The sequence below is a fragment of the Heliangelus exortis genome, chromosome 5 (assembly GCF_036169615.1).
Source record: "Heliangelus exortis chromosome 5, bHelExo1.hap1, whole genome shotgun sequence".
In the NCBI taxonomy this organism is placed as follows: Eukaryota; Metazoa; Chordata; class Aves; order Apodiformes; family Trochilidae; genus Heliangelus; species Heliangelus exortis.
In genome coordinates this window covers 38,387,366-38,411,881 of record NC_092426.1, presented here as the reverse complement: position 1 = coordinate 38,411,881, position 24,516 = coordinate 38,387,366, and the positions used below count along the sequence as shown (strand labels likewise).

At 40.7% G+C, this 24,516-nt stretch overlaps 1 protein-coding gene and 1 pseudogene across 6 annotated transcripts in view; one reads left to right on the top strand and one right to left on the bottom strand.

Moving 5' to 3' along the window:
• LOC139796560 (transmembrane protein 263-like) overlaps window positions 1-24,516 on the bottom strand; it is a 249,812-nt gene that overhangs the window by 219,588 nt on the left and 5,708 nt on the right. The window lies entirely within an intron of this gene.
• Window positions 13,259-22,439, top strand: LOC139796731 (astacin-like metalloendopeptidase; annotated as a pseudogene).

Below are 24,516 nucleotides of genomic sequence, written 5' to 3'. Positions count from 1 at the left end.
TATGATTCTGTGGCACAGAAAACATTTGTGGCAGAGCAAGGAGCATCACTTGGTCTCCTACACTCTGGACTGGTAACCAAGTCATTCAGGAACTGACTCCCTTTTAGTACTTGTCCGTATTCATTTAAAATCATCAATAAATCCTACTGGTATGACAAGAAAAGCAGAAACAATCTGGTGATTCAGCTGTATCAGTGGAGGTTTAGATTCATAGCTGTAAAATGGAGCATACAAGAGGTTTCCTGCTCTCTCCTAAGAGGAGCCTGTGGCACTCAAGCTGAAGAATTTGGAATGCCAAAAGCTCCCATGGGATTGGGGTATTTCCTCTGAGAGGGTATCAGTGTTTCATATGGCATTTTAGTGTTGGTGCAAGGTGTATGGGGATGTTTAAAAGCACAGGAATGGCTCCGTGTTGCATGAAATCAAGATAAGCCATGGTTCCCCCTGAGCAGAGGGGAAGATTTTTTTGTTGGGAAAGAGGCATCAAGAAGGGAAATAGAATCAAGTGTAGCCAAGAGACAAGCATCTTATTGAGTGTCTACTTAGGTGATGGTAACAACAGGAGATTTATTAATAGTTTCTGAAGTTAGTTATAGCTGTATTTGATATATTATTGTCCAGCTTTCTGCATATGACTTCTGGGTCTTGCAGATGGGAGGATATTTTGACACTTCTAAATAAATTATTACAATTCTCATGTTAAAATGGCTTTGTTGACCACAGGCTATTAAAAATTGATGCTAACAACAGCATATTAACACATGCAACAGCAAGATTTGACAGCATTTGGCACCTAAAAATAAGGAAATATTTTTCTACCCCTGTCTTTTCACTGTCTGTGCTACAGAGCAGATCTCTTTAATAAAATACTTCATAAAGGGTGAGGGTAATGTTATGCATTAAAGCATACTCATAACTCAACAGTGATGCTGCAGCATTTGGTATTAACTGGGAGGATCAAGAAAATGCAGCCTAGATGATGTCCGTGGTATATCTGCATGTTGTAAGCCTTTCTGAGAGCAGAACAGAATGTTGGGAAGAGGAACATAGATTTAACTATCTGTTCCCTCCATCTGAGCCCAGAGGCAGAGAATACAGACACTGAGAAGACACTCTTTAAATTGTAAACTTTACAGATAACAACTTTTAAGAATAAATCATTTTAAATCTCAAAGCTATTATTTTCACTGATATTGCACAGCTAACGAGATGTGGAATTTTTGGCTTAGGGTTGTTTCTCCAAGTTGTTTTCTTGTAGTCACACCTCATGCATGCATGAAGAGACAGTGTGGTAGCTCCACTGTGACAGAGCAAGGGAATTTAAAAGATATTTGCAGAACAGCATCGTAGACTGTGCTACTGGAAAGCCTTCAGAGGTTTGTTGACTTCTTCTCAGCTTCAGGTTACAATGAGCTTCCTGAATGGGACAGAGAAGTGACAAAGCCAGTGGCAGATTTGTCTTTTTAATTAATTTTTACTATCGATGACTGCGATATTATATTTTCCCTTCTTAGTGTAAGTGTTAAAAATAAGCTGGAAAACTACCTGTGACTGACCTTAGCTTTATCAATGATTTAATTTCCCTTTTCTCCCTCGTTTGGTGTTGTGACATTATTAATAGGTTTGGGACTGTTAAATGTAAACATTTGTCTGACAGGGGTAATTTCTTGCAGATGATTTATACAGTACTAAAAAGTAGTGTTAAAAAAAAAGGAAAATGTATCAGGCCCTCTTAGTAAGCTGACATCATCCAGCTATGAAATAGATACATGAAAGAACTTGGTTTGTATTGTTTCTTTAGATCACAAATGGTATTTTGGCTTTACTGTGGATTGTGGTTTTTTTTTTTCTCTTGTTGGCAAAGTTTTTATATAAAATCCATTTCAAATCTCTTGATCCACCACTGGGATATATCTACTTATTACATTCTAGAGCTGCACTTGTCAACTGGCCCAGTTCTCTGACTGCAAGGTTTTTTTTCTCAGTTGTGTAAAAGCCAGAACTCCAGATATTAGCATGGGATTGTGCTATGAGTTTTGGTTCTTTGTCCAATTTTTTTATAGTGCTTTGAAAGGGCATTTTTAAATGATGCTCACTGTTTAATGCCTATGACAGAGCCCTTCACAAACTGCTACATGACAAGAAGATAAATATGTCAAATATGATACAAGGAGACACTGAACCATGACCATGAGCTGCTTGTTATCAGAGCACCAAGAAGGAATGATTTTCTATCACTATGACAGACAATATTTCATGATGCTTATGTTGAATTGGCCAAAACACTTCCACCAAGAAGATGATGGCATCTTCTAGTGAGATTTTTACAAAATGGGTTGTATAAGAAAGGGTCTATTATTGATAGCTAGGGATTCCTAGAGTCTGTTTTTTTCACGTGCTGTTGTCCTGGTTTGGGCCAGGATAAAGGGGATTTTCTGTCTTGTACTTTTGCTTTCAGCTCAGTCTCTTGTGAGTAGCTGCACTTGCTGAAATTAACAGCAAGTTTCTCAGTCAGTGTCTGCTCCTAGGACTGATCCCACTCCATGTTTATAGTTACTGCTAGAGACTGGTGTGCAGAGCCAAGGGCACTGCTCAGCTCTGAGGAACATTTTACCCTCCAGAAGGAATAAAGAGGTCCCACCTGCAGCCTCCTTTGGGGAGGAACAGACAAGATAGATGCCAGAATTGACCAAACAGAGGATTCCATCCCATACACCTCATACTCAGGATAAATCTGAGGCATCACAAGGGTCAAACCCCTTCCTGCTTCCCTTTCTTTGCCTGTTCCCTGTTTGCTTCAGCATCCTGGAAGGATTCCATCCATTCCTCTGCCTGTGCTCCTGATCCATCCCAGCCCATATCTGTGTGTTCCTGCCTCCAGCTCCCAACTGCTGCTGACTCCAGGATTCCAGCCTGGACTTTCCCAGGGCTGCCCTGCAGCCTCAGTGGTGATGTGAGAGTTATTGGGGGAAAAGGGGGAAGGAACGTGGTACCAATTTTCCTGTAGATTTGTATAGATTTAGCAATTTTTCCTATTTATCATTACTGTTTCATTAAAGCTGTGCAGTTTAGTTTCCAACCCATAAGTCTCTCTCCCTTATTCTCTCTCCTTTCTTTATCAGGGAAGAGAGAGGGATTAATAGAGAGCATCTGTGACTCAGTTTAGTTGCTGGGTCAGTGCTAAACCCTGCCAGCTGTGTGTCTGACATCATGCACATTCCTGCAAATAGAGTATGCATTTGGTCAAAAATTCTGTCACCTAGAAGGACAGTTTAAAGGATAAAATAAGAATGGCCATTATAGAATGATAATGATAATAGTTGCACCTCCTGATCATTTGTAATACTTACAGGAGCGTTCAGGAAATAAAACCTTTGCATCACTGAAGTCATGCAAAATTCCCACTAATTTCAGCAGGGTTTTTCCTTCAGTTTGGTAGTGAAATATCACACATCTCATTTGTTGAATTCTCAGACTGGTCAAGAATTTTATTTTTTCTGAACTTCACATTTTCACTCTTTTTTATTAGAATTTGTCTTCTTTGAGAATGAGGATGATACTACTAGTTTAATTTTTAAATTTGATAATTTAAAGTAATTATGTAATTCAAGTAATTAAATGGTTTGTTCATATATGACTAGTGTTGCACCACTGAGAAAAATACACTGAAAAGATATGAAAGAACTTTATACCAAGTCAACTGTGAAAATATCTGTTCATATGGTTTCAAATTAAAATTCAGATGAGATTAGCTGAAAAATCTGTAGAGATTCACCAGCATTAGAAGCAACTGGAAGCTCCATTTCATTAAAAGCCATGGATTTGGCAATGAAAGCTGGTTTTGATAATTTTAATAAGGAAAAAAAATGAAAATAAGTAGTTTGAACTTTTGGGTTCAACTTAAACAAAACTGCTGTATTTCACATGCCTTTAATTATAAAGCATGAAGGGATTTTTTGGGGGTTGGTTTTTTTTTTTTTTGTTTGAGTTTGGTTTGGGGTTTATTTCTTGCTTTGTTTTGTTTTTTTTTTTAATATAGGTTTCAAAGTCTTGCAATAGAAAGCCATCTCTGCTAAAATACCAGCATCCATCAGTGGATTCACATATGGGCTTCCCAGACTTCCAGAATTTTCAGATTCATTTTTACTTTGAACTCAGGCCAAAAACTCTGCACTGTAGAGGCAGCAAAGCTCTGCTGGGAGATTCTGCTGACATTTGGAATCACCACTGATCTGTTCTCAGGGTGCCAGAATAAATCTATAGATAATAAATTCACCCCTGTCCTGAACAATGGATTTCATATGAAAGTGTCTTTTTTTTCAGAGTATTTTTGACCTTTTTAAGTATATTTTTAATATAATTTTTTTAAATTATAGTTTTATATAATTTTAAGTATATTTTTTCCACCTACCCCATAGCACAATTATGTTACAGGAAGGACACATTGCCATGATAATACTTGCCAAGTTACAGTGTCCAAAAGCCACTAATTAATTTATCATCTGATTTGTGACCTCCCCTCCCTACAGTAAAGTTTCTTAACATTGCTAAGGGATTTTAAGCAGGAATCAACGAGCAGCCTCCAAGCTCATGAGCTGTGGTCCAGAAAGAATAATATTAGTGGCACTGAAGTGAGATAGTGACACTTTTATTCCAGCATAAATTGTCCCTTACAGTGTTAAGGCTTAATTATTGTCCCAGTTAACATTCTGCTGAGTTTCTGAGCTGCTTTGGGACTAGGTGGATTTTTCCCTTGCTGTGAAACACTTTATTTCTTCCATCTTGCCACCACTGCACACAAATGCACATAGGTATAACTTTTTAAACTAAATTTCCCCACAGATACTGATGAGAAAAGGAGAGCAATGTGTCCCTGAAGACCTCCTGAAGAAGACCTTTTCCCAGTTTATTTACCACTGCAGCAGATAGCCAGGAAATATGTGAAAATGTAATTTTTTCCTTCTGGTTTTGGTCTTCTTTTCAAACACTGTTCTTGATGATTGCTCCAGGAGTTCATTATGTTTGCTCCCACAAATTGTGTGTGGACTCCTGAAGCATCCAACTTACTCATAGATACTGGGAACCACAGGGAAATAACATCATGTGGCACTACACCAGAAAGACCTGGGATGATAGCTGTGGCTTCTACATCCTGGCAGTAAAACTTTCCTGCTTCTGCAACCAGCTCTGAAGCTCCTTCTCCATCAAGAATCTGTACCCTGAGATTCCAAGGATTTTGTCTTACAGCCCAGTTCTGCTTGGTTGAATTGCATCCCAACACAGAGCCCTGCCTGGAGAGGTTTCTCCCACTGCATTTAAGATGCTTGCCAACATTTGCTCCCCTATTTGGTGGAATATCAAATTCACCTGTAGCTTTTGCAGTTTATTATCAACATAGATATTGGTAGCTCCTATAGGTGACTGACTTCACTTTTATAGATCAGCTTTACAGCCAGCTCCAGTCTTTGGCTGATAAATGAACTATATAATATCTATATAATATTATATATATTAAGATATATAACTATATAATAACTAATAACCATATGTAAGAACTATATAATAAAAAAATCCAAAAAGGTTGCCTAAGACAACCTAGACTGCTCTTTTCAACACTGCCCTTTACAGCTCAGTATCCACATTATTCTCACATCACAAAAGACCACCTTAGAATTATAGGGTTGTAAAGTTGTATCCTCACAGGTTTAGTGCTCTAAAAGTCAGCAATGGTGACCAAAATAAAGCTATCTTAGCAGTAATATTATGCTACTTACCTAACCCCAGACTGAACTTCCTGTTTCAATCCAGCTGCATCACAAAATTTTACATTAAAGGATAATGAAAGTCATTAGCAAGGTTTCCTTGGACTCCAGCTTATCCCAATAAACCATAATTAGTACCTGTATGATTCCTGAAGTCTACTTTCAGAACAGTATTCTAACAAGAGCACATGTGTGATGGGGGAAAGGAGGCAAATTTTAAGTTAAAAACCACAACATTACTATCTGGATTAGTAGAAGTTGAGCTAAGTGGTCTTGAAGGGTCCTCTTAGTCTTTTACTCCTTCCCACTTAACCATCAGTCACCCACTGTGCTTGGTATGTGCTGCCAAACATCATGGCACACACTATATTCTGACTCCAAGAATTTTCAGTACTGAAATGGCAATTATTTAGTCACTTACAGTGGTGTCAGGGTTTAACACTGACCCAGCAATTAAACCAAGTGACAGCTGCTCTCTATTAATCCCCCTCTCCTCCCTGATAAAGAAAGGAGAGAGAATAAGGGAGAGAGACTCATGGGTTGGAAACTAAACTACACAACTTTAGTGAAACAGTAATGATAAATAGGAAAAATTACTAAATATATACAAATATACAGGAAAATGGATACCACGTTCCTCCCCCCTTTCCCCCAATAACTCTCACATCACCCCTGAGGCTGCAGGGCAGCCCTGGGAAAGTCCAGGCTGGAATCCTGGAGTCAGCAGCAGTTGGGAGCTGGAGGCAGGAACACACAGATATGGGCTGGGATGGATCAGGAGCACAGGCAGAGGAATGGATGGAATCCTCCCAGGATGCTGAAGCAAACAGGGAACGGGTGAAGAAAGGGAAGCAGGAAAGGCAGGAAGGGCAGGAAGCTGGAAGCTCTTGTGATCCCTCAGATTTATCCTGAGTATGAGGTGTATGGGATGGAATACTCTGGTCAATTCTGGCATCTATCTTGTCTGTTCCTCCCCAAAGGAGGCTGCAGGTGGGACCTCTTTATTCCTTCTGGAGGGTAAAATGTTCCTCAGAGCTGAGCAGTGCCCTTGGCTCTGCACACCAGTCTCCAGCAGTAACTATAAACAGGGAGTGGGATCAGTCCTAGGAGCAGACACTGACTGAGAAACTTGCTGTTAATTTCAGCAAGTGCAGCTACTCACAAGAGACTGAGCTGAAAGCAAAAGTACAAGACAGAAAATCCCCTTTATCCTGGCCCAAACCAGGACAAGTGGTGACACAGCTCTCTCCCATCACATGTAAAAAAAAAAAAACTATGCTAAAGACCCAGTCCCTTCTTTTAACTCCACACAATCCGGTGCCACAGCAAGTACTAAGTGCAGCCTGTAGGATTCAAGACAAATTACTTTATCAGTAAACATGAAGACATTAGCCACAAAAACACTAACAAAGCTTTGCCTGTGCAAAACCAGACAATTCCTTGAGTTCTGATTTTTTAAAGGTGGGTCCCAGCCCTCTGCGAAATTATTAAGCACCTCAGAGAACTGGCACATCTGTTTCAAATCCTAATTATGGCTGAAGGTGTTTCTCTTTAGCAATCAGCATTGAAAACCTGAGCTCAATTGCTTGTCTAAAACAGAGCTCATAGCACACAACTGCTTCATAAGCACTTGCAAGAGAACACTCAAAGCCTGGAGGTTCTGTTCCTTTGCCAAGTCCTGCTTGTCAGGAAAGTGTAGTGATCCCTGTAGGGAGGGATGATATAGGACACCTCCCTTCTAGTTCTTGTTCTGCTACTGAGAGATCCTTTTTCATGAGTCAGCATCTGAATGTCTTTATTCATTAAATTCAGTTAAGCTTTGTGGTTCAACATATTTTCAAAATACTTTGAGTGAGACGTGCTAAGAAATTACTGAGCATTATTATTATCTGCTTGTACATTTTTCATGCCTTTTTTTTGTAGTCTTGCAGTGCTTGTTCCCAAGACATGTGCTGTGCCTACAAACACTCAGAGAAATCTCACCTGGTCTATTTCTGAGGCTTCATCCTGACAGACTGATGGAATAAATGTTTGTTCCTGCCCAGCTGCTTAAGAAATTTCATCTCAAAGTAGTTTCTTTTGTCTTGAACCAGTTTTATTTCTTGGCAAGGTTTCAGATTTCTTTCCCTGAAAGCTTTTTGGGAATGTGTATGTATGTGCATAAATGTTTCCATGTTTGTATAAAGCACAAATTTCTGATTGCACAGAAAGACCTGAAAAAATGCATGGTTGTAATGTGGCACTTTAAAAAGGGTAACTCCCTAAAAGCAAGGAAGTTAGATAAAAGGAGCAATTAAAAGGATAAAAACCTGGAAACAGGAAGAAAATTTCATGACTTGAGATAGAAATAAAATGTATATTAGATACTGTAAAAGACATCAATCATGCTTAGACATGGGGAGAAATAGAGTGGAAGTCATAGCTGAATGGTGAAAGTAAAGATCAGTGAATCATATGGCAACATATAAGATAAAATAATTTTTTTAATTGAAAATCTATCAAAGTTGATGGACTCAGATAAGCAAAGAATAAAAGGGGAAGGTAAGTTTACTGCAGAGAAGCTGTGCATCTCTTAGGTTGACCTGTGCTACAGAGCAGGACATGGGATGTTCCTGATCAGATCATTCCTTTTAGGAGTTGATCAGAGGAAATCTCACATTCAGGAAGAACATCTCAGGGAAAATCTCATGGCTTGGAAGAAAAGGGTTTAGGACAAATCACTGCAATGATCAGTAACAGCTTGGCAGGAGCAGGAGATGCTCACGCAGGAGTTCAGAGGCAGCTCATGGATGAAACCACTCAGCTGCTGAGTGAGCCCAGTAAAGTGCTGCTTAAATCAGTGCCAGAGCTACAGGAAAGTGCAATCAAATTTTAAAAAGGATCCAGGACTTAGTGATTGTATTTCTTCCATACACAGGGTTGGAAGAAATGTGTGATAAAAATGGAAGTAGTAGACTTAGGGATAAATATCTTATGTGGGGGCTGAGTCAACGTAGCTGTCACAAAGCCTGAAATACAGTCTCCTAGAAGTTTCTGAAGAAGTCTGTGATTAGATGATCTTTCGAGGTCCCTTCCAACCCCTAGGATTCTATGATTGAGATGAGATCCAGGGTTAGTTATCTAAGCTGCAGTTGTTTTCACTGGGTACAGGAGATGAAGAAGGCTGTTGCAGTGTGTAGCTGTCAGGGCTGAAGATGCCAACAGATCTTAAGGGCTCCTGACTGGCCCCAGATGGCCACAGCCTCTGCCCATTGATCCAGGGACTCCATCTGAGTTTTGGCTTTAGAATTCATAGAATCATAGAATGGGCTGGGTTGGAAGGGACCTCAGAGATCATCAAGTCCAACCCTTGATCCACTCCCGCTGCAGTTCCCAGCCCATGGCACTGAGTGCCACATCCAGGCTCTTTTGAAATATCTCCAGGGATGGAGAATCCACCCCTTCCCTGGGCAGCCCATTCCAGTGTCTGATCACCCTCTCCGTAAAGAAATTCTTTCTAATGTCCAACCTAACCCTCCCCTGGCACAACTTGAGACCTCTTGTGCCCTCTTGTCTTGCTGAGAGTTGCCTGGGAAAAGAGCCCAACCCCCCCCTGGCTCCAACCTCCTTTCAGGGAGTTGTAGAGAGTGATGAGGTCTCCCCTGAGCCTCCTCTTCTCCAGCCTCAACACCCCCAGCTCCCTCAGCCCTTCCTCACAGGACTTGTGCTGGATCCCTTCCCAGCCTCCTTGCTCTTCTCTGGACCTGCTCCAGCACCTCAATCTCCTTCCTGAGCTGAGGGGCCCAGAACTGGACACAGGACTCAAGCTGTGGCCTCCCCAGGGCTGAGCACAGGGGCAGAATCCCTTCCCTGGACCTGCTGGCCACGCTGTTCCTGAGCCAGCCCAGGATGCCATTGGCCTTCTTGGCCACCTGGGCATTAGCCTTGGGTCCCTGCTTGGTCTGTATTGTAGGTGTATGTAGCTCCAGTTTGGACTTGGTCTCCTTGGTGGACCTTAAACCTATGTTGAATCCTTGTCTTGACTCTTGTCTCCATTTCCAGTTTCTGGATGGACTCTGGGAGTCATTCAATGCTTGTCAACACACTGTGGTATCTGCCCATCCTGGCTGTGCTCAGGTGTTGTGAGGTTGTGCTCAGGTGTTGTGAGGTTGTGCTCAGGTGTTGTGAGGCTGTGCTCAGGTGTATGGAGGGCTTTTCTTTGCTCTTCCCTTCTGGCCTATTTGTTTTGGTTCTTTTTCAAGGCAAACCAGGGAATGGGACAATGATCGATGTTGTGGAGCCAGAAGAGTGTTGGTTTTTTGCATTATAAGCTTTCCAAGAGCTTTTAGGAGGACTCATTAATAAAATAAAGATGTTTAAATCCTTAAGGAATATAGTGCAGGTAAATGGGTCCTTTTCCTTACAGGCCCACCAGAGCACCTCAGAAATCTATTATGGAGTCTCTATGTAAAATTTGTAAGTTCCACCTTCTGAAGGTGAATAATGAAGTAACAAGCTGCAGATGCTAAAATAAGGTTTTGAGATGGTTGAGGTTAAAACTGATGCATCACTTCTCAGCACAAATTACAGGACATACTTGATGCTTGTAAACATTTTCTGCAGGAAGCAGCTACTGCTTGGCACTGCAGACAGGGAGCGAACAAGCTTTGGGGGGTGATGGGGAGTTCCTGACCATTTCCAGAAAAGTGTCCCACTTGCAAAAAAAAAGTGGCAAACCAGTAGAGTGCAGTGTTAGATCAAGGCTTCTTTTATGTGCCTGAACAACTTGTGAGTAAACCAAAGAATAAGGGTGAGGTTTGTGGTTAGACACTGTGGTTTCTGATCAGATTTTATCAGAATCAGGGAAGCTACAGACCAGGCAGATCTGGCTTAAGACCTTTACACTCCAATACTGAAACCAGCCTTTTTAGCTTGCCTCCATGAACCCAACTTTCCCCTTGCACCAAGTTCAAAAACTGTAATAAAATTCTTTTCAGCCTTCAGTTGCAGGCAGTTATATTTATTTGTAATCTCCCAAAAGCAGAAACCCAAGCAAGCTGTAAAAGTTTCAGCTGATTCTTGTCTCCAGCCATCATCTCAGACTGAGACTCACTGACACCTGAAGTCACCTTCACCTCACAGCCTTTGGACCTGCACATCTTCTCCCATTTCATTCCAGTCTGACACTGGGAAGGTCAGAGCTAAATGATGGTAAAGCACCAGAGATCACACTGCAGCAGGACTGGTTCAGGAGGAAGACAATCCAAATGCCTAATCTAGCCTAAACTTGAGTAATTATATTAAAACATTCAAGTGTTTATATATCAAGTGTATGCTATGCTTGGTAATAGCTTGTTCTGTGACAGGTTTGCTTTTGCTGGCTGGTAACTGGGACAAAGTAAGGAGTAGGCAGCAGGGACCAGATTTACAAAATTATATTTTTGTGATTGTGGCCTTTTCTGCAAAAGCTAAATTGTTTTTATTGTACTTGATCAAGGTCAATGATTTAATTATTCCAAACTGATTAGCTGCCTGGCAACTGAAAAGGAGAAAAGCTCATTTTCTTCTCCCAAACAGTAAATAATGAGGCATGAATGCCTGTTTTCACTAATCCAAGTGTCCTGAAGGATGCAATATCTGTAAACAGATACCATCATTTTAAACACAAAGGAAGTTTTGTGCATATTTTTGTTAATTAACTGTTTTCAGCCTGTTACAGTATATTATAATAGTTTCATTTAATTACTCCACAATTACTTCTGCTTCAGCAGAATCTGGTTTCTATCCAAATGCAGCATCACACAAAGCAGGTTTAAAAAGAATTGTCATGTAGTTAAGTGCAATACTTTCTGTTACTATGAAAAAAAAATTTGTAACTCAGACTGTAATAGGAGCAATTGGCCTTCTTAAACATGTAGAGGTAACCTTGAACCCCTCTGAAGGATAATAAGCTTCTTCAGGTGAACATGCAGCTGAGTTAAGCAAACTGCTTGTTCATTAGTATTTTTCTGCATCCCCTTTTGTGGGATTAGCTGAAAAACTGAGCATTACACTGATATTCCTACACTGGATCCTAAGACAGTTGTATGGCCTTTTAACTCTCCTGAATTTTGTTTCCCATGAGGTTCCTATGTGCTAATTCTTTAGCCAGGGAAAGTTCATGCTGTGTTTTCTCATTATGGAAAGATCAATGGACTTACTATTCCTGTTGTTTCTGATGATACCTATTATTGATACAGATCAGTGAAAAAAAACCCATATTTAAACATCAACAGGTGTGGGGGTTTATTCTACCTTTATCTTTTAGTATTATTCCAAGAGGCACTTGGGTTATGTGGTGAAAGAATTGCTTATTCTCTATTGTGGCATGAAGGTGAAGCTAAGTAAGCATCACTAACACTGTGGTATTAAAAATTACTGATGTCATATTAAAAATTACTAACAAATAGCACAGACAAAATATCTGGCAGATCAAGGACAGTGTGGCTAATCATGAGAAATATCAAGAGATGGTGTAAGAAAAGGTGTACAGAAAAAAATGCAAGTTACAGCTGTGGAATCAAATTATTTGGATTATTATTGGGACTGAGAACTGAACACTATTCTGCTAGAATATCAGACAGACAATTTAGACAAGCAGGTTCAAAAATGAAATTTGCATGTGTGAGGCAGCTTCTGATAATGTTATCAGATGATATGAGACTCGTTTTATTAATTAGACTTGAAAAATAACCAATTCTTTTTGGCAATCAGGAAAATTAATTTATCCATGGAGTAAATCTCCTGACTCAGGGGTTACTCTTTGTCTTGCAACAGGAATTAGTAAGGTACTAGAATCTTCCACACAAAGGGTATGGAAAGCTGCAGGGCAGAACTTCACAGGGCTCTACTGTCCCTTCTTGCTGCATGCAGGGAGTGCCCCAGCTCCAGGCTCTGCACAAAGCTAAAATTTCCCTATACCTTAAAAACAAAGGAGCAGCCCATACATCTACCTGGAAAGGCACCCTCTGCCATCTTGATCTGCTGTGAACCACGTTGATTCCTCTGCATTTTTCCTCTGTAGCCAATTCCAAAGGTTTTCTTTCTTGTTTCTTTAAGATCTGATGCAGCAAATCCCTGGGTATTCCTGCAGGGGCTGAAGGTAGGAGGAGAAAGCAACATTTGCCTGCTTACAGTGATGAGCATGTGGTTTCAGAGTAAGCCTTTGTGTGGCTTACTCTTTCAGTGTGGGTTTTCTAAAGATCCAGCCTGTCTTTCTAGGCTTGCTTCTATTCATGGACATCAAAGGAAGGAGAGCTTCCCAGAAGGTGAGAAGTTAAAGCAGGCAGTTATATTTTTTTTGTAAGCTCCCAAAAGACAGGCAATCCCTGCCAGTGAGGATTACACTGCTAGATATGATCCTGAAAAAACAATTTCAACCAACAGCCTTCAACAGATTTCCTGCCCAGCAATGCCTGGCTGAGAGCTGTGCATGGGGCTGGGGGGTTTGGCATCATTGGGAAGTCTGGCATTCTTTGATGCAGTTTGGGATCTTTTGGAAGCCCAGAGAATCTCATGCAAGTGACTATTTGCATGTCCCCTTTTGTGGCTGCACATCTGGAGGCCCTCAGTGGCATCAGTACATCTATTTCTTTGTATTTGCTCCCTGTGATCATTTTGGGTATTCATTGCCTATTCTTAGCTGCTGGTCTTACTTTGGAAAAATTGGAGGACGTCAAGCAATAGGCCTGGTGAAAAATGGTTGTATGAATAAAGGAGCAATTCAGCATGAAATGAACCACGTGCTGGGTTTCATCCATGAGCAGGCACAGAGTGATCAGGACAGGTTTGTCAAGATTATGTGGGAATACATTTTGGCAGGAATGTCCATTAAATCTTCAGAGCAAACACACACTTTCAGATAAAAAAGAATGTTTCTTCTGTGAACAGCCCTGCAAACAAGGATCATGCTTAATGCTGGCTGGATTGTAGTGTGACAGAATTTCTAGTTCAGTGTTTGTAGTAAGGGGATTTCTGTGGTTACACCTTTATTAGTGTGGTCCTCCAAGGGAGATGCACCTTAAAAGTAACTCTGGGTTCATGTTTTAATTGCCATCTTGAGCCCAGACTCACTCTATATACAAAATACCAAGATCATCAGGAACTCCAAATGTTGTAGCAAGCCTACAGGTTGATGTGGGGTGAAATATGATATTCAGATATCATGGTGGGGAATTGTACTGCATCTGCCCCTGTGCTCAGCCCTGGTGAGGCCACAGCTTGAGTCCTGTGTCCAGTTCTGGGCCCCTCAGCTCAGGAAGGAGATTGAGGTGCTGGAGCAGGTCCAGAGAAGAGCAAGGAGGCTGGGAAGGGATCCAGCACAAGTCCTGTGAGGAAGGGCTGAGGGAGCTGGGGGTGTTGAGGCTGGAGAAGAGGAGGCTCAGGGGAGACCTCATCACTCTCTCCAACTCCCTGAAAGGAGGTTGGAGCCAGGGGGGGGTTGGGCTCTTTTCCCAGGCAACTCTCAGCAAGACAAGAGGGCACAAGAGGTCTCAAGTTGTGCCAGGGGAGGTTTAGGTTGGACATTAGAAAGAATTTCTTTAGAGAGAGGGTGATCAGCCATTGGAATGGGCTGCCCAGGGAAGGGGTGGATTCTCCATCCCTGGAGATATTTCAAAAGAGCCTGGATGTGGCACTCAGTGCCATGGGCTGGGAACTGCAGCGGGAGTGGATCAAGGGTTGGACTTGATGATCTCTGAGGTCCCTTCCAACCCAGCCAGTTCTATGATTCTATGATTCTATGATTCTATGATCTTATCTCAGGGAAAGCCATGGAAATGGGGAAGGCAGCAGGGAGACATCTCTGCACTGGCAGTGAGTGAAACACAGCAAGGCCAATACACAGGTGAACAAGACGCTCAATGGGGAGAGATTGGAAGAACATGCAACCATTAATATGTGCAAAATTCTGGGACCTGGCTTGATGTGAAGAAGGACAGCAGTTATTCCTTCATGAGGAGAGAATAATATACACTGCCAGGAAAAGAAGGAACAATGGGGAGCTATTAGTGAAGGCAAACAAATCAATGTTATTTAGGGAAGGGAATGCAGCAGGAATAACTTGGGTATGTGCCCTTGATCTGTGTGCTTGGAACTAGGAGCATATACAGAGCTCCAGGCTTTGGGGAGAAAGAATGATAGGAAGTCCCAGGGAAAGCAAGGAAGTGGTACATAGAGGGAAAGTAGGGGAAAAAAGAATGAAATCACTTGTCTGACAGCCATGGAAGAGCTGTACAGCTCACAACAATTGTAAAAAATAATAGTGTACTTAGTTCATTATAGAAAATAATAATAAATTATGCTGGATAACTGAATCCATATTATAATAAGCCTCTTCAACAAGTAAGATATTCAACTCTTCACTGTCATGCATAGCTGAAAATATATCTCTTTTTACAGATGGAACGTGATTATTTTTATTGCAAATTCCTAACGCACTGTTCTCCAAACTTCTTCAGCTATTCCCATGATATCCTAAGTAAATTTCATTTGAGCTGTATTTTATTGAGGTTTCAGCCTAGTGCTAAGGTGTAATTTTCAGTGTGTTAACACCATTGACCAGGAGTGGAGGCTGAGAAGTCTGGCATGACAAGGGAGTTAGAATGCAGTGTGTGCAGATCAAACACTTCACAGGAAAAATGCAAAGATATGCAGAGGAAAGAAACTCAAGAAACACAGCAATGTTCATGAGGACTGTTGTGTACATCTCCTAGAAGAATATGCTGCTTTTACTGCTTTTACTGCTGATGGCAGTATTTACTGCTTTTTTTCTGCTGATGGCAGAGCTCCCCCTGACCTCACTGGTGCACCTCAAGACCTTTTTCAGCTTTCCAGCTCTCCCACACAAGCTGTTTTTCTCTTGCCAGTTCTGCAGTACTGTGGATTTTTGCTGGATGATGTTGACCCTTCAATGCACCTTGGAAGCCATCCCACTTCTTTGTTTTGATAAAATGCATCCTGATGGGTTGCTGCTCACTTAGCTCCTTGGAACTCAGTTTCTTTTCCCCAAACTTTTGGAGTTAAAAAAAACAACAACTGTATTCAGAACCTTCAGACAAAGCTTCATTTTTAGCCCTTCTGAGTCATTAGACTTAGATTCTGGGAGAGATGGATTTTATTTTTTTTTTAGTCTGGAAAAGATGGGTTAAGTCCCTCCATGTGTGCAGATCTAGACAGCCAAATCTCTATGGCATGTGATGAGGCAGATATTAATTTGTTGGGAAATCCTCTGGCCAACCTCAAGCTACTGTTACTTTTTCTTTTGTAGCAAACCAGTTGAGCAACTTAGGTGCCAAACACACGTTTCAGTATTTCAGTGCATTTGAACTGTGTTCTCTGTTCATCACCTCAAAAGAAGCTGTACACTCACTGATAATTGGTTCTGAAGTCAGTATAGCAGGTAAGAGGAACAAAATGCTGTTTGGAACCAGTTTGAGCCTTAACTGAGCTTCTGAGCTATGAAAAGCTTCATATTTATCCCCAAACTTTCTATAATTCAGAATTTTGAAGCTTCTTACTGCATTCCTAGCCCTCACTGGGAGTGCTGAAGGACACTACTGGCTGAGCCTGGCTCTGATTGCAAGCCCAGAGTGTGTAGGCTCCAGAGACTTTTTGGGACAAACATTCAGTGCTGAACCTGATGGTTTGTGGTTTACAAACCCCCAGTAACAATACTGAAGGTACAGATGTTGAACTAGAGTGGAGTGCTCAGTGCTAAAGGCCTGAAGGCCAGGCTGGCAGTGTTCAGCTCCCTGCCATTGCCTGCCTGGCTTATGATGGATAAGGGACCTACAGTGCAATTCCTATTCATATTCCCCAGTCAATGGAGAGCAACAGGTGCCTTGAGATGAAACTCCCTTCAACACTGTCTCTCTTTGTCTTCCTTTCCTGTGACTATCCTGGGAGCCCTGATGAGTAGCTTCAGTGCCTAACTTAGAGAAATAAAACTAGGTGATGTGAATTTCTGTCTGTGTCACGGGGCTACAGTTGTGTGTCAGTGTTTCTCACCTCCTGTGGGCTTTTAAAGGCTAAGGAGATGGTAAGTTGTGAGATGGTCAGCAGCTTTGAGGAGAGGGGCTATATCAACAGCTGTATTCAGGCAAAATGTTTTCAGCTGATTTTCCTGAGTGCCCTTGTTTCATGTGAGTGAAACAGGAAAGGATCTCAACAGATCAATTCCTGTGGGAAAAGGAGAGCAGGCCAAGTTGTTTGTGTGAATTTATCTAATGTAGAATTAGAACTAGTGATCGTAACCGGTAGAAAAGACCAGGCAAAGCAGTCCAAACTCGTAATTTTCCACTGTTTCAGTTAGGAGCAAAACAGCTTTCCACTGTCACAGCGAAAAGCAAAACAAGGCCTAACGAAGCTAGCTTTCTGCCTGAGAAATAATTGGGAGTCAGCTTGGCCCCAAAAGCATGTGAATATCTGCACAAGGAGAACATAAAGATGCCACAACCAGCAGATAAGAGGAAAGTTATGGCTGGGGCCCGATATCCATAGAACAACATGGAGCCACCTGGAATCCAGGGAGATAGAAGTTTAACCCTAAGAGGGACATATCCCCGAGAGAACAACTCCGCCCAGACTCCACCTGGTTCCGCCCAGACTCCACCTGGTTCCGCCCAGACTCCGCCTGTTATGAATATTATAATTACCTGTCGTAATCTTATGAATATGCATGAAAGGCTGTATAAATACCCTAACCCTACCCCCCCCCCCCCCCGAGCTGGAACTCTCTGTCCAGCGTGAGCTGGGAGTTCCCCGGATCCATGAATAAATACCTTTGCTGTTTAAAGACTCAAAACTTTGTCTCTAAACAGTTTATTCAGCCGTTTTGGGCTTCATGAGTCACTTCACTGTACTCACTGCTGATGGATTTGACCAGCTGCTATGCCAGCACAGGGCAATAACCTTGTCCTTTCCTGTGAGTAACAGGCAAACTGTATCCCTTTCTTTAGTGCTCTTATAATCCTTTGGTGGAAAGACTCAGCAAGACAGGTTGGTGGTCACTCACACATAAAACCATGGAATGGCTTTGGTTGGAAGGAACCTTAAAATTCATCCAGTTTCAACTGCCCTGCCATGGACTGGGACACCTTACATTAGATCAGGTGGCTCTAAGCCCTCTCCAGCCTGGCCTTGAACACTTCCAGGGAGGGGCAGCCACAGCCTCCCTGGGCAACCTGGTCCAGTCTCTCATCACTCTCACAGTAAAGAATTTATTCCCAATATCTAATCTGAACCTACCCTCATCTTAAAACCATTACTCTTCATCCTATCACTCTGTAATCAGTCCCTCTCCAGATCTCTTGTAGGCCCCCTTCAAGTGCTGAAAGGTGTCCCTGGAGCCTTCTTTTCTCTGAATGTTTCATCCAGGGGGTAGCCAGATTTCCCCCTTCAAGATATGGATGCAGCTTTGGGGACACAGGTTTGATGCTTATAATGTTCAAGATAATGCACTGAAATATATTTAGAGCGTTTTCCTAATGAAGATGAAGGATGAATGCCTTTACTTGAAGAGGATTCAACGATTATATTGAAATTTCTAATTGTTTGGTTTGATTTATAGTCTAAAACCTATAGGACTGAGTGAAAACAAGTTCCCACAGGCTTCAAAATGCTCTGGTGGTTTTGAGAGACAGATCCAAGATCCCATGAGAACAAGAATTTATATCCTAAGCTACTTACAGGATTATGACAGCAGTGAGTGTACTATTAGACCAGAATTTTTCTGAGTGAAATTTTTGTATCTTAGAGGGGAACAAGGGAACTTTGGAAAAGTGCATGCCAAAAATCTGGGCCTTCCCTATGACTGCCCTGCAGTGATGCACTATGGCATGTAAGTTGTTCTCTGAGACATCTTTTCAAAGGAGCAAACAGCATTCATAGAATCCTAGAATCATAGAACTGGCTGGGTTGGAAGGGACCTCAGAGCTCATCAAGTCCAACCCTTGATCCACTCCCGCTGCAGTTCCCAGCCCATGGCACTGAGTGCCACATCCAGGCTCTTTTGAAATATCTCCAGGGATGGAGAATCCACCCCTTCCCTGGGCAGCCCATTCCAATGTCTGATCACCCTCTCCAGAAAGAAATTCTTTCTAATGTCCAACCTAAACCTCCCCTGGCACAACTTGAGACCTCTTGTGCCCTCTTGTCTTGCTGAGAGTTGCCTGGGAAAAGAGCCCAACCCCCCCTGGCTCCAACCTCCTTTCAGGGAGTTGTAGAGAGTGATGAGGTCTCCCCTGAGCCTCCTCTTCTCCAGCCTCAACACCCCCAGCTCCCTCAGCCCTTCCTCACAGCACTTGTGCTGGATCCCTTCCCAGCCATGGGCTCTTTCACCCTTTCCTGTGCAACACTCTGCAGTCAGCAGTAAAACCACCTAAAATTCCAATGGTGAGCAGCAAAATCAGCTGAGATTAGCACAACAGAATATACGTGGTAGTGTTTGAAACTGTGGATGTCTTGTTTCTTGTTCCCTTAAGCCTTGTAGTTCCACAAAGAACAGTTATATTTGCATCTTTTACAATCTTGAAGGCAGATATATTATTAGTACTCTCAAAACGGGGTTAGCAAAATACTTTATAAAAGTTGGGTTAGTAAACACTTTATAATTCTACAAAAAATTATTCAACATGAATTCACACACACATATATTACACTGTATTATATTTATATATATCTATATATATAAAAATGTATATACTTATATATATATTTATATATTTATACATAAATACATATAATATATGATTATATATAATATAAAATATTAAAAATATACAAAATGTATAAAAATATACTTAAAAATAATTATAATTATATATTTAAAATATAAAAATATTTATAAAATATATAATAATCATATATTATATAATATATAAATATATACATATATATAAATAATATATAATATATATACACCATATATATTTATATATTATATATATTTATTTATACATTTATTTATTATATATATATTATACCTGTAGAAATAAGGAAATCAAAGTTTGAGACCATTTTTCTTAAATAGTGAAGTTCTCTAACTGCATATTTATATTCATATACAACATGCACAGAGTTTCAATGGAAAAGGGCAAGAAACTTCTTAAGAGATCAGTTAATCTTCCCTATAAGGACCAGCATGGTGGCATCTTGTGTGCAGCAGCTGAAAGCAAGAAAAAGCTGCACTGTCCTGAGAGAGGAGAGCTTCCAGCAGCATCCTGGCAAAACAAACTGAATTCCACCTTCATGGTGCCAGAGGCAGAGAAGCAGTAGTTCTGTCTCAGTTAATAATTATTTATTTGCTGTCTGCAATTTCCTGCCTCCTGCCAGACAAGTTTTAGTTCTCTGTTTTGTTCAGAAGTTGTGACTTGCTAGTGGGAAGAAAGCAGAAGGCACATGATGCAAGCTTGTGCTTTATGGACTAAAATGTAAGCTTAGTGTTCCCAGATGAATGAGGCAGCACACAGCATCTTGATGATATTAAAGAATTCCATCTTCCTTGTCTCTATACCTAAATATTATTGTCTATGATCAGCTGTTACTACATTAATGAAGTCATTTGGACTTCAGAACTGTTTTAGATCAGTGGCTCAGTAGAGTTAGACTTTGGACCATAGCCACATCAAAGGCACAGCAAGAGGCAGGAGGACAGTGAAAGAAAATGTCCTAACATTTATTTCTATGCATATGAACTCTGTTTTCCAGAAATTCTCCTGACAAAGTACACTCACCCTAAAATAAGTCTGTTCACTCAATTTAAGTTAAGAGCAAAAGTCCTTTCCTTAACAGAACAGTTCCTCCTTCCTAGATCTGAGCAGAAGATCCAGATCCTATGAGGAGAGGCTGAGGGAGCTGGGGGTGTTGAGGCTGGAGAAGAGGAGGCTCAGGGGAGACCTCATCACTCTCTCCAACTCCCTGAAAGGAGGTTGGAGCCAGGGGGGGTTGGGCTCTTTTCCCAGGCAACTCTCAGCAAGACAAGAGGGCACAAGAGGTCTCAAGTTGTGCCAGGGGAGGTTTAGGTTGGGCTTCCAACCCAGCCAGTTCTAGGATTCTATTATTCTATGTGTGGAATGGAGGGGTAACAAGAGGGGAAACTGAGGCAGACACTGACTTCATCCAACAACCACCAGATGGGGGTCAAAAAGACCCTCAGAGATAAAGTGGGCACCTGCCTTTGAAGGCTGCCTCTTCCAAGAACTGATAAACATAATCCAGCCTATTCCTAGAACGGTCATGAATATGTATTAGAATAGTTATGAATATGTATTAAGGCATGGAACATAAACTAAAAGATTAAAGTTTATGGTGTGCGTGTGAGTGGAGCGGAGACTCCCCACGCACCCAGTGCTGTTTGGCTCATTGTAATTTTATTAATTAAATAAAATAATTTTTTTTATTTAAAAAAAAAATAATAAAATAATGGTATACATTAACAGAAGAATATTGAGTCTCGGGCATTTATAGCATATAATACAATAAATATATATATTTGACAGGTATAATTTCTCCAGCACTTCAGGAAAACCAACTATTGTACCAGTTTCTGACCCCTCTATACCCATAGGGCAGAGAGAAGGGCTGAGTAACTTGGGTGTAGCTAAGATCAACAAGCTCTACAATTGCAGTAAATGCTTTAGATGGAAGCATGTGAGCCCTTACATAGCTTATGTCTGTAGGCACTGTCAGATGTTATTTTTTTTACACTAGAACCAGCAAAACAATGGCAAGTATTATAATTTACTTCTCTTTTACAAGCTTGACTTATGCAAATAGTTGGAGAGACTTGTCAGGCATTTCCAAAAGATTTTTGTGCAGTTTTTGTTCTCTTCAACACTGTCTGGTTCTTCCCTTCACATTGCTGGAGCTCTGTGTTGCCTAAATCCAAAAATTCATTTTCCTCTCTCAGTTACCCATTCCCATTCCAAAAAAAAATAGCAACTGCCTGTGGTTGATCCACATCCATCTGTGTAAGGGAATTTTTATTAGGAGAAAAAGGTTTGAACCACAGTGTCAAGGCTGCAGAGCATTACTTCATTATTATGACCACCCTCTGGGAGTCATTTTCATGGAGCAAGACATTAATTTTGTTACAGAGTGAATGAAAAGACAGTCTCAACAATTTTTACAAGACTTATTAAGACTACCAGATGCATTATTTAACTTGATTTTTATCCAGTTAAGATTGGATGGGTTTTCAAAGACAAGCAACAGTCAAACATCAATCACTGGACTGAGGAACAGGGTAGCTAGGTAAAATTCCATGCTCTTTTTATGCAGAAAGTAAAATTTCAGTGATATATGGACAGTAAAATGAATATAAAGTCCTAATTCACTTCATAACAATTTGATGGTTTAAGTCTTCCCCTGTGTATAGCATTAAATACAATATCTTTTCTTTTTTCTCAAGATTTTTGTTTTCTTCTTTCTCAAGATTCTCCCTGCAGTTTGAGGCTTTTGATCTCCAACCCTTGCCAGACTGTTCTTCTGATTATATAGAAATTTACAATGGAAACAGCAAGAATTCCCTTGTCTAGCTGGACAAATCCTGTGGAAAGGGGCCACTCTTTAGTGGCACTTGGATCTATGATGTTGGTGGAGTTTGCAAGTGATTAAAGCACCACAGCTACAGGATTCAGAGCCTCCTCCAGCAGGGTATGAACACCCCTTTACAGGGCTTGGAGAATACCATTAATGGCATTTGTATGAAAGAACTGAGAATTTGAAACATACTTCAGAGTAGGTCTTATCTAATTGCTAATGAAGAAGGCTGGGGCTGGAAACTAGCAGGAAGCATGGGTCTCATTTTAGTAATCCTGAGAGCCCAATCACCTTCTTCTGAGAGCCTCTGCTAGGCCTTTTATTTATATAAAATATATAATAAAATATAAAAACCAATATATTGACTGTAGCTAATAGAAGCAGTACAGTCAAGGAGTACAAAGGCTGCAGAGCTCAACAAGTATCAACCAATAAGATGTAAAGCTGGTATCTGGATAAAATGTTATTCAAGATTTTGAGGCATTTTATGCAAGAGGAGAGGTACTAACCTTGGGTAACTTACACATTCTGAATTAAAGGTTTTGCTTATGTTAAACTGTACTCCCTTGAGGGGTGTCTGTTTTACAAACATATTGTGGACTCCTGGGTAAAATTCTGTTGTGCTGCAAGATGCTTTCAGTTGGAAGGTAGGAGCCCATATAACTTCTTATTGCCTTACTCCAACTCAAAATGCAAACTTTTTTAAAAGCACAAATTGAGAAAGCTTTATAAATGTGCCATATTTATTCTTTTTGCATTAGTCTTGATGGAGTCATTTCTAGATAACATTAAATCTAGCTTGATAATGCAATCTTGAATACTTGAGCTAATAATTTTCTGAAAAGTGCAGTACGGTAATTCCATTAAAATGCTGTGCTAATATAGTGATAACCAACTGTAAAGACAGAGCTTTAGATGCTGCTGTTTCCTGTCCTCCAAAGGTTATTTTAGCAGCTGTGGTTTTAGTTCATTCAGTACAGACACTGACACAAACACTAAGCAAAGAAATAAAAATATTTCAGCAGCAGATTCTTATAGTAGCATTTTTTTCTTGGCTTGAACATTTTTTATGTATTCTTTACAATAAGCAGTCTCACTTCTATTGCCAAAATACTCTTGCTAATATACTTTTCTCTGGTTTTCTCACTTACTCCATAGTGAATTGTGGAGGTACTTTCACAGACTCAAATGGAGTCATCACCTCTCCAAACTACCCCAATAAATTCCCAAAACACCAAGAATGCTTCTGGGTCATCTGTTTTTCAGGAGGATACAAGATAAGGCATAGATTAATTTATTTTAGGGTTTCATCAGTGTTCTCTAATGAATTTATTTTTTTTTTTCTTGCTTTGAAAAGTAACAGCTATAAAGTAACTTTTCAAGTAGGTACACTTGGAGTAAAAATCTGAAAATTCAGTTTAAGGACTTGTGCTTGGAATCTGAGGTGTTCAGCCAGGGAAAACCTTTGCACATGCATGTGAACTTTTGTGAATTTAGCTTGTTCTTTGCTCAGAAGGATCCCTAGGTAAGAGTTCTCACTAGAAAACTGAGACATTGTACAGGTGCTGTTTTTGTGTTGCTCTGGAGAAAAGAATGTCAAGTGTGCAAGATCAATCTTTTCCCTTGCTTCTCCTTCCAATCCAAATGCTGATGAACCAAGCAAGTAATTAGCTACTCATTTGCATTGTGATATGGGGTCAGGATTTGGTGCAACCACAGAATAAAAAACAGTTCCTGCACGTAAGGAATTTAGACTATTTCTGCTTGCAAAGGGTAAGAGAAGAGGATATAACCTGGGAGCAAAGTGCTTTGGTTGTATTTTCTCCAGATATCTCTCAAAATGTTATCCTTGGAGCTGGAAGAATGGGATGGATGCATCTGTGACTGCATCCTCATGCACAGTGGAAGCTGACCCACATCACCTGCACTTGCCCTTATTTTTGGGACAGAGAAGGTTGTAGACTTTACTTCCACTGGAAACTTTGTGCTGGTTGAATTTCACAGGGGAGCTGCCTGGATTTATGAGGAGTAGGCAGCACTATCCAGGTGGGAGTTGGAAAACACAGAATGCAAGTAAGAGACCAGTTAGACATAGGAAAAGTCAAAATGCCACCAATTTCAGCAAAAAAAATTATTTCCCTGTTACTTTTAACAAGCTTTGAAGCATGATCTCTTAGTCTTATGTCCACAGTGGTGT